A 13,365-nucleotide genomic window follows, 5' to 3' on the forward strand; every position below is an offset into this window, starting at 1 on the left:
CAGATTTATTTATTTTTTACAAAAAAAAAGATTAAGCCAAGGCAAATTAGATGCACATTTTATGAGCCACTGATAAAACGCTTCATATTATAATCTTCTTGTATAATTTGTTGTTCTCATGTTGTTCTCCAGTGCATTTCCTGTTTGCTGTCCATGTATATGTTGTGTCCTCGGTCAACATGAAAGATATTGGTCGGCTGCTTTAAAGACTGTTCATAAGAGTCCATATAAAATGCTGCTGCTAAATCATAATGCACAAAGGAGAGCTCCTTTCCAGTTCTGAAACAACCCCACTGACTACAGATTCATTTCCAAGTGCTAATGCTTATCTTTAGAGTCCTGAATTGAGTTGTGACCCTGGCACCTTAAGGACACAGTCTCCTATATGAATCAGCTCAAGTATTAGGATCCACTTCAGAGGCCCATTCAGGGTGTCCCTGATTACTGGGGTGAAGCAGGTGGCTTTTCAGTGGTGGCACTTTAACTGAACTCCCTCCTCACTACTGCCCACCTGGTGCCTTCTCTGCAGCTCTCATTGCTCTCATACTGATGGTCATTCTGATCATTGTGTATTTTAGCAAGTTTTTCTTCATACTGCCTTGAGGCCCTTGGTTGGCTGGGATGCTCTGTAACAACAATTAATTATAAAAAGGCATAGACTCTACCTATTTTTGGTTTAATCTTCCCCCACTCCCAATAATCCCATGTGGTTTTAATTTATGCCAGCAGAGAATTTGGCAACAATTCTGGAGTTTGGTTCCATCTGAATTTTTATTGTGGACTTTGTTGCTGTTATTTGACCAGTGTCCCAAGAGCCAGTTTGGTGTAGTGGTTAAGTGCACGGACTCTAAACTGGGAAAGCTGGGTTTGATTCACCACTCCTCCACTTGCACCTGCTGGATGACCTTGGGCAAGCCCTGGTTCTGGCACAGCTGTTCTTGAAAAAGAGCCGTTTCTGTCAGAGCTCTCTCAGCCCTACCGACCTCACAGGGTGTCTGTTGTGGGGAGGGGAAGGGAAAGGAGATTGTAAGCTGCTCTGAGACTCCAAGGGAAGGGTGGGGTATACATCCAATCTCTCCTCCTCCTCCTTTTTCTTCCTGTGGGCAAATAACTGTCAACCAATTAAAGGATTTTAGCTACAGTCATCTACTTTTTAACTGAGGTGCTGCAACTGCAGAAGTGTGTAATTAGATCTCTGCATGCACAGGGATGATTGTGTGATGACAAGCCTAAGGATCCAACAGGCTTGTCTACATAGAGGCAAAATGCAGTTTGCCGGTCATCTGAAGCCTGTCTTTAGGACAGATAATACAAGGAATATTAAGCAGCAGTTTACATACAATGTCATATCAGTTATTTACAAAAAAAGTCAACAAAATTATGCCAACAGGTCAAACAACATTATGTCCCCTCCCTGCTTGCTCACTTCTCAGGTCTGCTATTTTCTCTTCCTCCGGCTGGGAACAAGATGTCTCACATCCAGGTGCCTGGAACAGGAAGTGCTTGTGCCCCTCTCGTCTTGGATACATTGCACTGGGTTGCTTTATTTGACTGTACAAAAGCAGTTAAAGAGTGATATCTCAGGGTCTGACTTGAAAGAGGGGTTGTGGTTCAGCGGCAGAGCATCTACTTGGCATGCAGAAAGTCCTAGGTCCAGTCCACTGCGTCTCCAGCTAGAAAAGATCAGGGAACAGATGATAGGAAAGAGCTCTACTTGAGTTATTGGAGAACTAGTGCCAGTCTGAGTAGACAACACTGACCTTGATTGGCCAATGTCAAATGCAAATATCTAGTTACTTTATTACTGACTAAACTGCTCAGGCTTGCAGCCCTAGTAATTGCATGATTGTCAGCAGAGATACTCAGATGAGAATGAAGGAGTAAACCTCAAACTTGGGGTCTGAGTGGTAGCAGAGAGAGTTGGGTTTTTTTTAATCCCACAAATCTTCGTTTAAATTCTTTTCTGAATTTAGTTTTGGCTCTATGCAAGTTCACACCAGTCTGACTTTGGCAGGGGCCTAGCAGGTAAGTACAGTAGCAACATGGAAATCACTTTCCAAGTTTCTGTCCCACACAACTCCAGTACTGTGTGTACAGAAGAGCCACAAGAATAGGATAAGTGACATTGGGGAATTTCAGACAGGCGCTATGTCTCGGTAGGGAACCGATTCTCAACCGGGTTGTGGTCTGTCATTTCAGACAGAACCCGGTTAGGAATCGGTTACCTACCGGGATCTAAGTGGCATTTCAGACACAGAAGCCTCTTTTCCGTATAGGAACCGGGAGGGAAGCGATTTACCTGTCAACCGCTTCCGAGGAGTCTCCCGTTCCCTCTCCCGGTTCCGATACGCTTGTTTCCCACCTTTTTTTGGTCGCGCGGGCTTTTTTTTTTTTTTTTTTGAACGTTCGGCTTATAGCGATATATCGATATATCGCTATACCGAAACCTCTAAGGAGTAGCATTCCAATGGGATCGTTATTGCGACCATTTGAGGTTCTGGTATAGCGATATATCGATATATTGCTATAAGCCGAACCTTTTTTTAAAAAAAAAACCCGATCGCCCGCGCGGGAAGAAAATGGCGGGAAAACGAAGTGGTGCGTGTGTGAAATGCCGAACCGCTTGTGAATCGGCTCCTTTTCGGTAGGGGCAAGCCGTGTGTGAAACGGCAGCCCTGTACCAGTTCATCTGGAAACGGAAGACTCCTGGTTTGAAACCGGGAGAAAACTGGTAATGTGAAATTCCCCACTGTTTCCCCATGGACGCCAGGTGGCATTTGAATGGACAAGAACCATTTTGCTTCAAAAGTGGTAGAGCCTGGATAGCCCAGGCAAGCCCAATCTCGCCAGATCTCAGAAGCTCAGCAGGGTCAACTCTGGCAAGTACTTGGATGGGAGACCTCTTTGGAATACCAGCAGTCAGGAGGCGGGGGCAGGCTTTATTCACCTACCTCTCTGAATATCCTCCAGGCCTCCAGTAGGGGTCAGTCATCAGAGGTCACCATAACTTCCAGGTGTACACACACATATGAAAAATACAACTCCCCCCAACAAAACAGTAGTAGATCTTAACAATATTCTAATGCCATCTGGTGCTCCAGTATAAACAAACTTCTAAATGCCCCGTGAACAGACACTGGGATTTTCTAGTGTTAGTTCCATTTAGCCTTGACTAGCATGGGTGATGTTAGGTGCTGACTAACAGCACAGACAGATGTGATGAAGATGATGGATCTTCATCCATTCAGCATACAAATTGTGCATAAAGGCACAGCTCCAGTTTGGATTAGGACTGTGTGGGAAAGGTAGAACCAGTTTAATTCTCCGACATTGCTCTGTTTTGCTAGTCAAAACTGGTATCATGCTGCTATTAGTGTTTTAGGTCGAATCTGCATTTGTCTTTCCCACCGGTGTCCCAGCCTTCTGACTCCATCTTCAAAAAACCTGTCTACATTTGCTTTCGTTTTCAAACCTCAACAGTGTTAGCGTACTTTTGCATGTCTGCATATGTTTGTCGCCCTCTCGTGGCGGCTCCACTGTCAATGCACCTCCACACTGCTTTAAATGAATCTTCTCCAAACAACGTTCAAACAAGCATAGAGAAAGATGGCATCACAGCAGCATGAAACTGATTTAAAAATGCAAATACAGATTCGACCTAGAGGGAGAACAATAGTTAAATGCTGGTTTTTTTCCTTTTAAGATGCTAATAATAACATCTTGAAACCAACTCTGATCAGCAAAATGAAGTGGGCGTGAAAAGGTTAAATACGCTTGTTCACTCCCTATGTGGCCCCCAATCTGAATCAAGCTGCAGAGGCACAATTTATCTTTTACAGACTGATGGAGATCACTGATCACTGATGGAGATCACTGATCTTAATCACATCTGGGCTTCTAGCCCTGCCAATCACAAGAGATTCCCACACACACACACACATACAGCCATGGCTGTCACTCCAAGGGGCAGTCTCCTTTTAACTGGGGGAATTAGTGAAGGTGATGGAGCTTGCAAGCAGTGTTCCCTGTAAGCTGAGTTAGTGTGAGCTTGCTGTGTCAGCCTTTCCTGAGGAACCCATTGTTGTGATTAAGTATCTCTTTTAAAGTGGTGGGGAGAGATATTAGCAAGTCCATGACCCTGAGTCACCTTCCCAAAATAGTTTCTCAGACTTGTTTCTGATCAGTGCCTATTTTGTTTGTTCCCAGGTCCATCTTGGTTCCATTTCTGGCCAAGCAGTGTGGTACATACATATGAATTTGGGGGTGATATAGAACGAGGGGCGTCCTCTACAAACCCCCCTTCCATGGGAGGGGTCTGGCTGCTATCATGACATAGGTGGCAAATGCATCATAGAATTTAACTTATCTCGGAATGTGTAACATTCTAGGGTCTTGGTTGGTTGCTTACATGGAGGTCCTCTTGTTTTCTGGAGGTATCAAAGACATTCTTTATCGCATCTATCACCACTGACTTTCACTGAGCTCTGTTTCTAAGATCCAGCATAATCAAGGTTTTGCTTAGATAATTACTTTCATCTATAGATTTTTATAGAGGAAGCTTAACTGCAGTAGAAAATACTTTGGAGCCTTTATCTACTTTCTGTAAATCATGCCGTTCAAGCAAGCTGGGGTGATGTCAACTGCCAAATTTCATTTAAGATGTACCTTTATTCACTCTGACAAAGCCACATTACACACAAAACCCTTCCAGATTTTCATAAATGAACTCCAGAAAAACCATTAAATTAGAACCGTTTGTGGCAGGTCCTCATTACATCCTGATCTTCCAGCAACATACACAAATTAAAGTATTTTTATTAGGAAATTGAAAAGAAAGCAAGGTTAATAGGAGCACTGGCTTGTAAGCACCACAATATATGCATTTTATCTAGGATGATCAGCTAGTGATTTGGGACTCAAAACTCCCCTTTTAACCTTTGTAGAGCCCTTCATCGAAGGAACACTTACAGAAAATTCATAGCATGCTTTCTCTGTGTGTTTATATCTATATATCTAATAGCCAAGTTGCCCCCGGAGTGCGGATCGCTAAATCAGCACTCCGGGGGCACCCGGGGGGAGGGGGAGCTTTGTGCACACGTGGGCCAGTCCCCACGTGTGTACAAAAATGCTAAAAGTAGAAAAAAAATTCCGGGGGGATGTTTAAATCCCCCCGAAAGTGCAAGAGCATTCCGTGCGCATGCACGGAACGCTCTGTAGCTGACCGCGCCACCACCGCCTCCTCGGAGCCAGCCGGCCGGCTGGGCGGGCGGGCAGGGGGAGGACTGGCCTCGCCGCCGACTCCGAGCCCAGCAAAGGCGGGGGGGAAAGGACCGGCCACTCCGCTGCCTCCACCTCGGAGCCGGGGGGGGGAGGACCGGCCTCGCCGCCGCCTCCTTGGGGAGATCGAGCAGGGGGGGTTGGAGGAGACGGAGCTCTTCTCCCCCCCGCGAGTATCGCAGGTCCCCGTCTTGTGTTTGTATATTTCCTTCATAAAACCAAACACATGTATAGATTGTGAGTGTGGTGCTAAACTCACACACTGAAATTGATGGGACTTAAATAGGCTCAGCTAGCTTGTATCCAGTTTTCTTTCAGAAGTTTCTGGCTGTTTGTAATCTCTAATTAATATATATTATGCAAAAGAAATGCCATTATTTCAAAGAACTGTGTTTCTATCGTTAGGGTGAATGTGTGCCTGCTGTGTCTGAGACCCAGTTTGGTGTAGTGGTTAAGTGCACGGACTGTAATCTGGGAGAACCGGGTTTGATTCCCAGCTCCTCCACTTGCACCTGCTGGATGACCTTGGGCAAGCCATAGTTCTGGCACAGCTGTTCCTGAAAAAGAGCAGTTCCTGTCAGAGCTCGCTCAGCCCCACCTACCTCACATGGTGTCTCTTGTGGGGAGGGGGAGGGAAAGGAATTTGTAAGCTGCTCTGAGACACCTTTGGGTAGTGAAGGGTGGGGTATAAATCCAATCTCTTCTTCTTCTAAAACAGTTTCAGATGGGTAACTATGTTGCCTGTAGTAGCAGAACTAAATTCAAGTCCAGTAGCACCTTAAAGACTACCAAAATTTTCCAGGACATGAGCTTTTGTGAGTGAGACCTTTAACTCACAAAATCTTATACTATGGGAAATTGGGTTGGTCTTTAACATGCTACTGGACTTGTATTGTGTTCTGATAAACAGTGCATTATCTTTCATTTATGAAATATAAGATTTTCACACATTCCCTACCCCCAGGGAGGAAGACATCTAGTGTTTGTGCTACTGGTCAGTTTCCTTTAAATGAGAGAGCATTGTAGACCTCATGATTATTTAAGAACATACAAGCAGAACATAATGGAAGCAAAGAGTCTTTTACAGCAAGACAGTTTAACAACTGACCCCACCAAAGACTCTACACACACAAATATCATTGTGCTAGCCTTTAGTCCAACCTTCTTCTTGGGCTCTTCTGCATTCTTATTGTTGTTGCTTGTGTGTCCTTATTGATTCAAGGTTTTTCTTTTTTCTTTTCTGTGTATGTTTTGCTCCCTCTAATGGTCAATGCAATATTACATTGTTGCATGTCCAGCGTAAAATCCTGCAGTTTAAATCTTCAGGGAGATATGCCAGACATAAAGTTATGTAATATTGAATCGACCACTAGAGGGAGCAAAATATGTGCAGAAAAGAAAAACCCCTCTGAAGCAACAGGGACACAAAAGTGATGAAAAATGAGAATGTGGAATAGCCCCAAGTCTCCATTTACAATTCAACATTCACAGCTCTATCGGACTCTTTCAGGCCGCAGTCTTGTGCACACTAACTGGGACATAGCCCACTAGCTGAAGGATTTCACTGCCACCTTCCAAAGGAAGGGAAGAGAGATTTCCAGTCATTGGCTTCCATTCAGAGAATATCAGCTGATCGTTCCTGAATATTAGCAAACATTTGGCATAACAAAGGATGGCCACCCAAGTAATCACAAAAATGATGGCAGTCCAACTAAAGACCTTTCCTTTTCCTATTGCCTTAAGTTGTCCTTTCTGGTATCTTTCGGTCTTTTAGTTCATTGTAATATATGGATCTGGCTGGGTCTACATAGCCCATAGATAATTAAAGACAAAATAAATAATATGAATCCTTTCGATTCATTAAAAGGTAAGGCCTGCACAGCCTGAGACCCACAAAACCCAATGCAGCCCAACAGCACAGTGCTATGTTTTACCAATTGCTTAACAACTCTCCTGCTCTTTATGTAGAGTTCTGTAGTGGTCAGTGTGTTAGACTAGAATTTGGGAGGCCCAGCTTTGACTCCACACCCTGCCATAGAGAACAGAGCCAGTAGTGGTTAGGAATGCAGACTCTGATCCAGGTTTGATTGCCCACTCCTCCACATGCAGCTGCTGGTATGAGTCTCCTTCGGGTAGGGAAGGGCGGGATCAGGGGTCATTTCGTAGAAAAAGAACTAGGGGAACTCATTAGCATAACTCATTAGCATATGCCACACCCCCTGACATCAGGGGCCCGGCGGTGAACCTGCAAGGCCAGCGGGAGTGCGAGGAAGCCCCGCCAAGGCCCTCCCTGGCCCCAGGCAGGCAGGGGTGGGGAGAGGCGGGGAGGAAGCAACTTACCCTCCCTCTTCTCCTGCCTCCTCCTGGCTGAATGAGGGCTGGAAGCGGGGCGGCCGGAAGCAGGGGGTGGGGCTTCATCATGTGCCCCACCCCCCTGCACCTCACCCGGGGGCACTGCGTTCCCCCGCGTTCCCCCTCGAAATGACCTCTGGGCGGGATAGAAATCCAATCTCTTCTTCATCTTCTTCTTGCTGGGTGACTTTGTCAGCCAGATCCTACTTCACAGGGGAGTAGTTGTGAGCAGTGTTGGTTCCAGGTTTGGGAGGTCCTGCGCAGACAGTACCATGGGACCCCCTTCGGCCCACCACCAGACCCCCCTCATACCTCCCTTTCCAACCGCCCACCTGTGTGTGCTCCCACCTGATTGTGAATCCTTCCTCTTCTGACAAGCCTTCTTGCCACCAGCGGTCACAGCTGCCTGCACCACATTCAGGCCTTTCCCCCCAAAGCTGGCTGTGGTGTGCAGCTGCTTTGGTCATCAAAGAGAACTGCTGCTGTGCAACACCTGCATGCATTTCCTCCCCAGCATTGATGAGGAAGTGCATGCAGGTGTTGCTGGGGGCATGGGTGGCGGAGTGCTTGCGAGCCAATGGGCAGGGAAGGGCACCTGGACAGGTGGCGCAGGAGGGTGAACAGGGGGAGAGGTCTGTGCTATTGGGCCCCACCAGTGTGTCAGGACCCACAGCCAAACAACGGAACACACACTTCCGAGAAAGGTTTTGCTTTATTGTCAGTACTATGGTTGCAGTAACATGGTCACTGTTAGGAATGACGAGCATGGAACAAGCATGTAGTGATATAGAAGATTCAAGAGGTCCCCACCACACCTGTGGGCCAATCGGCCCGTTTCCTGTGGGCAGGAAAGAGTAACCGATGATCCAACCGATCCAAGGCTGAGAAACGAAACTAGTCTCACGGTTAATTAAAGTGGAGACACTACACAGGCATGAATGCAAGGTCAGAGATAACAAGGATGGAAGCGAGAGGGAAGGAATGTGGGACCAACTTGTACACAGCAGGCGAACTCTGGGCTAATAAACAATATGGCAGCGTAGCTGACACAGTGGTCCCTCTAAGCTGAGTTAGTGTGAGCCAGCTCACAGGTTTTTAGCCTCCAGCTCACACGTTTCTGTCTTAGCTCAGGAAGGAGGGCTCCACTTCAGGGTATGCTGATGCCAGCCCTGGTTTTGCGGATAGACTGCTGGAGGGTACCCCTGGAGAGAAAAGGGGAGTATAAATGCCTTGAATAAACGTTGCAACCTTAGGAAGAGAGTCAAATCAAGACATTGACAGATCCCCTGTCTTCGGCGCATTAACAGTGGGCTGCATTTAGTTTGATGGCTCAGGAGCCGAGCATGCCAAAGGCATGAACTGTAGGGTTTCTGTGAGAAAAGGTTCATTTATCCACCAACTGCTTGGCTGGTAAACTTACACAAGTTGCTTATAAGAGAGAGAGAGAGAGAGATTGGATTTATAACCCGCCTTTCACTTGAAATCACAGAGTGGCTCACAATGGCCACGGGGTCCAGCATACCTAAGGGACCGCCTTTCCCCATATGTTCCCCCACGAGCACTACGGTCTGGGACGCAACATCTTCTGGCTACGCCAGGTCCCAAGGAGGCCAGGCTGGCTGCTACCAGGGCCAGAGCTTTTTCGGTGGCGGCTCCTACCTGGTGGAACGAGCTCCCGGAAGAGATCCAGGCCCTGTGGGACCTTGCGCAGTTCTGCAGGGGCTGCAAAACGGAGCTCTTCCACCAGGCATTTGAGTAGGAGCTGCCACTATCAGACCATCATAATCTGGCCCTGGAAGAAGATCGACGGCAATAAGCTGAACAGATGGCAGTGAGTGGGTATAACAGCATTATCACGCCATCTTTATGGAAATTTCTGGAAATTTGAACATCAAGAGCACTTAATAATGTTGGTAATTTTTGATAGGATTTTAAATGGTTTTAAATGTGTTTTATGCGAGGCTTATGCCTGATTGTGAGCCGCCCTGAGCCCGCGTAGCGGGGAGGGAGGGCTATAAACCGAATTTATAAATAAATAAAATAAATAAATCTTCTTTCCCTTCCCCTCCCCACAACAGACACCCTGTGAGGTCGGTGGGGCTGAGAGAGCTCCTTCGAGGACTGCTCTTGAGAGAACAGCTCTGAGAGAACTTGTGACTGACCCAAGGTCACACCAGCAGCTGCATGTGGAGGAGTGGGGAATCAAACCCCATTCTCTCAGAGTAGAGCCCATGCTCCTAACCACTACACCAGACTGGCTCTTAGAAATCATTCCCGACAGAGCATTCTGGGACTCTGTTTTTGTACCGCCAACCACCGTCTCATGCTCCAGCTGTCTTCATGTCTGGTAAAGTTTGGTGGCTCAGCCATCTGGTTGAGACCTGTCCTTCACCACTTCCTCTGCCACCCCTGCCAAGACTGCGATACTTGCCACATGTGGGACTTCAAGGCTGTCTGAACTCAGAGGTAGACCTATGACAGCTACAAGACAGACAATTTTGATTTAGGAGCAACTGCCTTCAGGAGCCAGTCAACTGACTTCATTGAAGTTGCACCCTCCTAAGACAGGTTCAGGCTTGGAAGTACCGTTTGAAGTGTGACAGGATAAATGATGTTTAATACCTTATCTCTGCACAATATATGAGAGCAAGCCAGCGCTATAAATACATATATAGGGATGTCTCTTGGGAGGGGAGGGGAAACAAGTGTTTATGTAACTGCCAATAACTGGAGCCTTGTTACAGTGGCCATTCAAAGAAAAGATGAGCAATCTCAGGCCCATGAGCTCACATTATGATTTTGACTTCTGCCTGGGAACTAGTCATTTACTGGCCAAGAGGAAAGAACTGCTTTACTCTGAGACTTTTGATGGACTGAAAATGGAGGTGGGGCCTGGAGATCTTCTGCTATTTCAGCCAAGGATGCTGGCCTCCAGGTGGGACCTGGGGATTCCACAGAATTACAGCTCCGGATGACGTAGGCCAATTCTGCATTGGCTTTTCCCTTCCTTGCTTTACCAAACCCACCTTGGAACAGAAATTCCCCTCTGCATTGCCAGCTGCTTTCCCTTTCTTTGATCATCAGCTTTTATGGTACCCTCTACGGGTACTTGAGCTGCGGTGGCTCAAGTGGTTAAGACGCTGAACTGCAGGCTGTGGAAGGTCGGTAGTTCAGCAGTTCGAGACCCAAGTGTGCCGCATGACGGAGTGAGCTCCCGTCTCTAGTTCCAGCTCCTGCCAACCTAGCAGTTCGAAAGCAAGAAATTGCAAGTAGATAAATAGGTACCACTTCGGTGGGAAGGTAACAGCGTTCTGTGCGCCTTGGTGTTTAGTCATGCCGGCCACATGACCACAGAAATGTCTTCGGACAGCGCTGGCTGTTCGGCTTTGAAACGGAGATGAGCGCCGCAACCCTAGAGTCAGATTCGACTGGCTTTCAAGCAAGGGAACCTTTACCTTTACCTACACTGTGTGCTGACTTCAGTTTCTTTGATCATCGGGTTTTAGGGTACCTTCTGCATAGATTTATGGCCATTCAGGGGTGACTTCACAGTCAGTATGGTGTTGCTCCAGGGTATTTGGATGTGGTTTTGAGCTGCACGTTTTCCCCCCAGTTGAGAAAATGTGGAGCGAATGCTAGATGCAGGATCACCCATAGATTAAGTACCCTTAAGAAAATGGATGCTTTGGAGGGTGGTGGACTCTGTGACACTGCACCCCACTGAGAGGTCCCCGTCCTCCCCAGGCTCCATCCCCAAATCTCCAGGAGTTTCCCAACCTGGATCTGGCAACCCTACCCCCCCACCCCCCCCCGTGGGCCGGGGGGGGGGGACCTGGCAACCCTAATTACCACTGATCCTCAGCTGCTAGAGATCTGTTCCTCTGGAGAAAATGGAGGTAGACTCTGTGGCATTATATCCCACTGAGCTCTCTCTTTTCCCCAAATGCTGCCCTTCCCAGGCTTTACCCCCCCCCAAACCCCAAGAATTTCCCGGCCCAGAAGTGGCAGCCCTACTGATATCCTACTGTGCCTTGTTGCGCTGCACAGTAGCTGATACCAGATCCAAAGTTAAACAAGGTACCTCTGTTAAATAGTGGGTTTAACACGGCAGAGGCGAAGGCAGAGTGGTTTCAACAAGCAGCGGTTTATTGCATCTCAACAGGAATGCTTTACACGGGGCAACTGCCCCAACTATATACACCTAAGCCACTCCCAGCCCCCACGCGATTGGTGAGTTCGAACAGCCTCCAGGCTCCAGATTGGCTGGCTGCCCTCAGGGGCCAATCCGCAGGCAGGTTCCGGGATCCTGCCTGCCTTTGTTCTGGGGCTTCAAGCTCCAACTAGGGGGCCTGCCCAGACAAGCCCAGACATGCCTCCCCACTCTCCATCTAGGTGGCCTGCCAGACAAGTCCAGGCACGCCTCCTTATGGCCAGACGTAACACCTTAATCTGGGTTTTAGTTGCTCCCTGCCATGTAGGCGAGTTCCTCAAGCTAATGGGAGACTCTAGAACTGATATTCATTTTTAAAAAAAAATCTATGGGCTTGAAGTCAATGGACTGAGAAGGGTGTTACTCTGCTTGGGATGACACTAAGAATCAGTTACGATGCACCAGAAATCATGAACAAGTTAAAATATTAAAAAAAACAGGAAAGTATTTTTTAAAAAAGGGAAGGAAGGCAGCTAAGCAGGGTCGGCACTTGGAAAGGAGACCACCAAGGAAGACTCTGTAGAGGAAGGCAGTGACAAAACACCTCGGCTTCTCATTTGCCTTGAAAGCCTCTTGCTGGGGTCTCCATGAATTGGCTGAGACTTCAAGGCACCTTACATGTACACACACAGTGTAAACAACAACAACAACAACACACACACAAGCCAAGCCAGTAAAATGAATAAAGTAATCAAATCAGCACAGATTTTTTAAAAAAAATATCAGTTCAGCCGTGTACAGTCAGTATCACCGTTATGAAACTGAGAACTGGCTTAATGAAACAAATATGAGCAGTGTCCAAAAACTGAACAAGATTGGTGCCAAGTGAGCTTTGTGTGGGAGGGACTCCCACAGTTTTGGCATCATCTCCAGCAAGCAGTGCTGTGGGGTGGAAAATTTTAAATATTATCTGTTTACCTCTAATTGTCAGGGCTGTTGTACAGCAAATCAATCATGTTATATGGGCTAAATGTTGAATATGAAGCATCCACAAACACCGGTGCTTGCATGTGCTGTATTTGCCTTCTTTTTAAACACGATTCAAACATATAAATGATTTCTTTAAGTTTGCATCAGAAAAGTCCCTGGTTCAAATTTTCCTGGAAAACCCATATCACCACCAGCAAGCCTGTGTCCCATGCAGCTACCTTCTACCTTCAGGGCCTCTCTAGATTACTTCAATGTCCATGTATGGTCATGTAGGAAAAGATAGTTCTTGGGGTACCCTAGAGCCAAGGTAAAAGGTAAAGGTAAAGGTTTCCCTTCCTTGAAAGCCAGTCGAATCCGACTCTAGGGGGCAGTGCGTTTCAAAGCCAAAGAGCCAGAGCTGACCAAAGATGATTCCATGGTCATGTGGACAGCATGACTAAATGCCAAGGCATACAGAACACTGTTACCTTCCCACCAAAGCGGTACCTATTTATCTACTTGCAATGTCTTGCTTTTGAACTGCTAGGTTGGCAGGAGCTGGGGAAAGAGACGGGAGCTCACTCCGTCACTCAGCACTAGGGTCTCAAATTGCCAAA

Source organism: Gekko japonicus, unplaced genomic scaffold (assembly GCF_001447785.1).
Source record: "Gekko japonicus isolate JY-2015 unplaced genomic scaffold, Gekko_japonicus_V1.1 scaffold423, whole genome shotgun sequence".
Lineage (NCBI taxonomy): Eukaryota > Metazoa > Chordata > Lepidosauria > Squamata > Gekkonidae > Gekko > Gekko japonicus.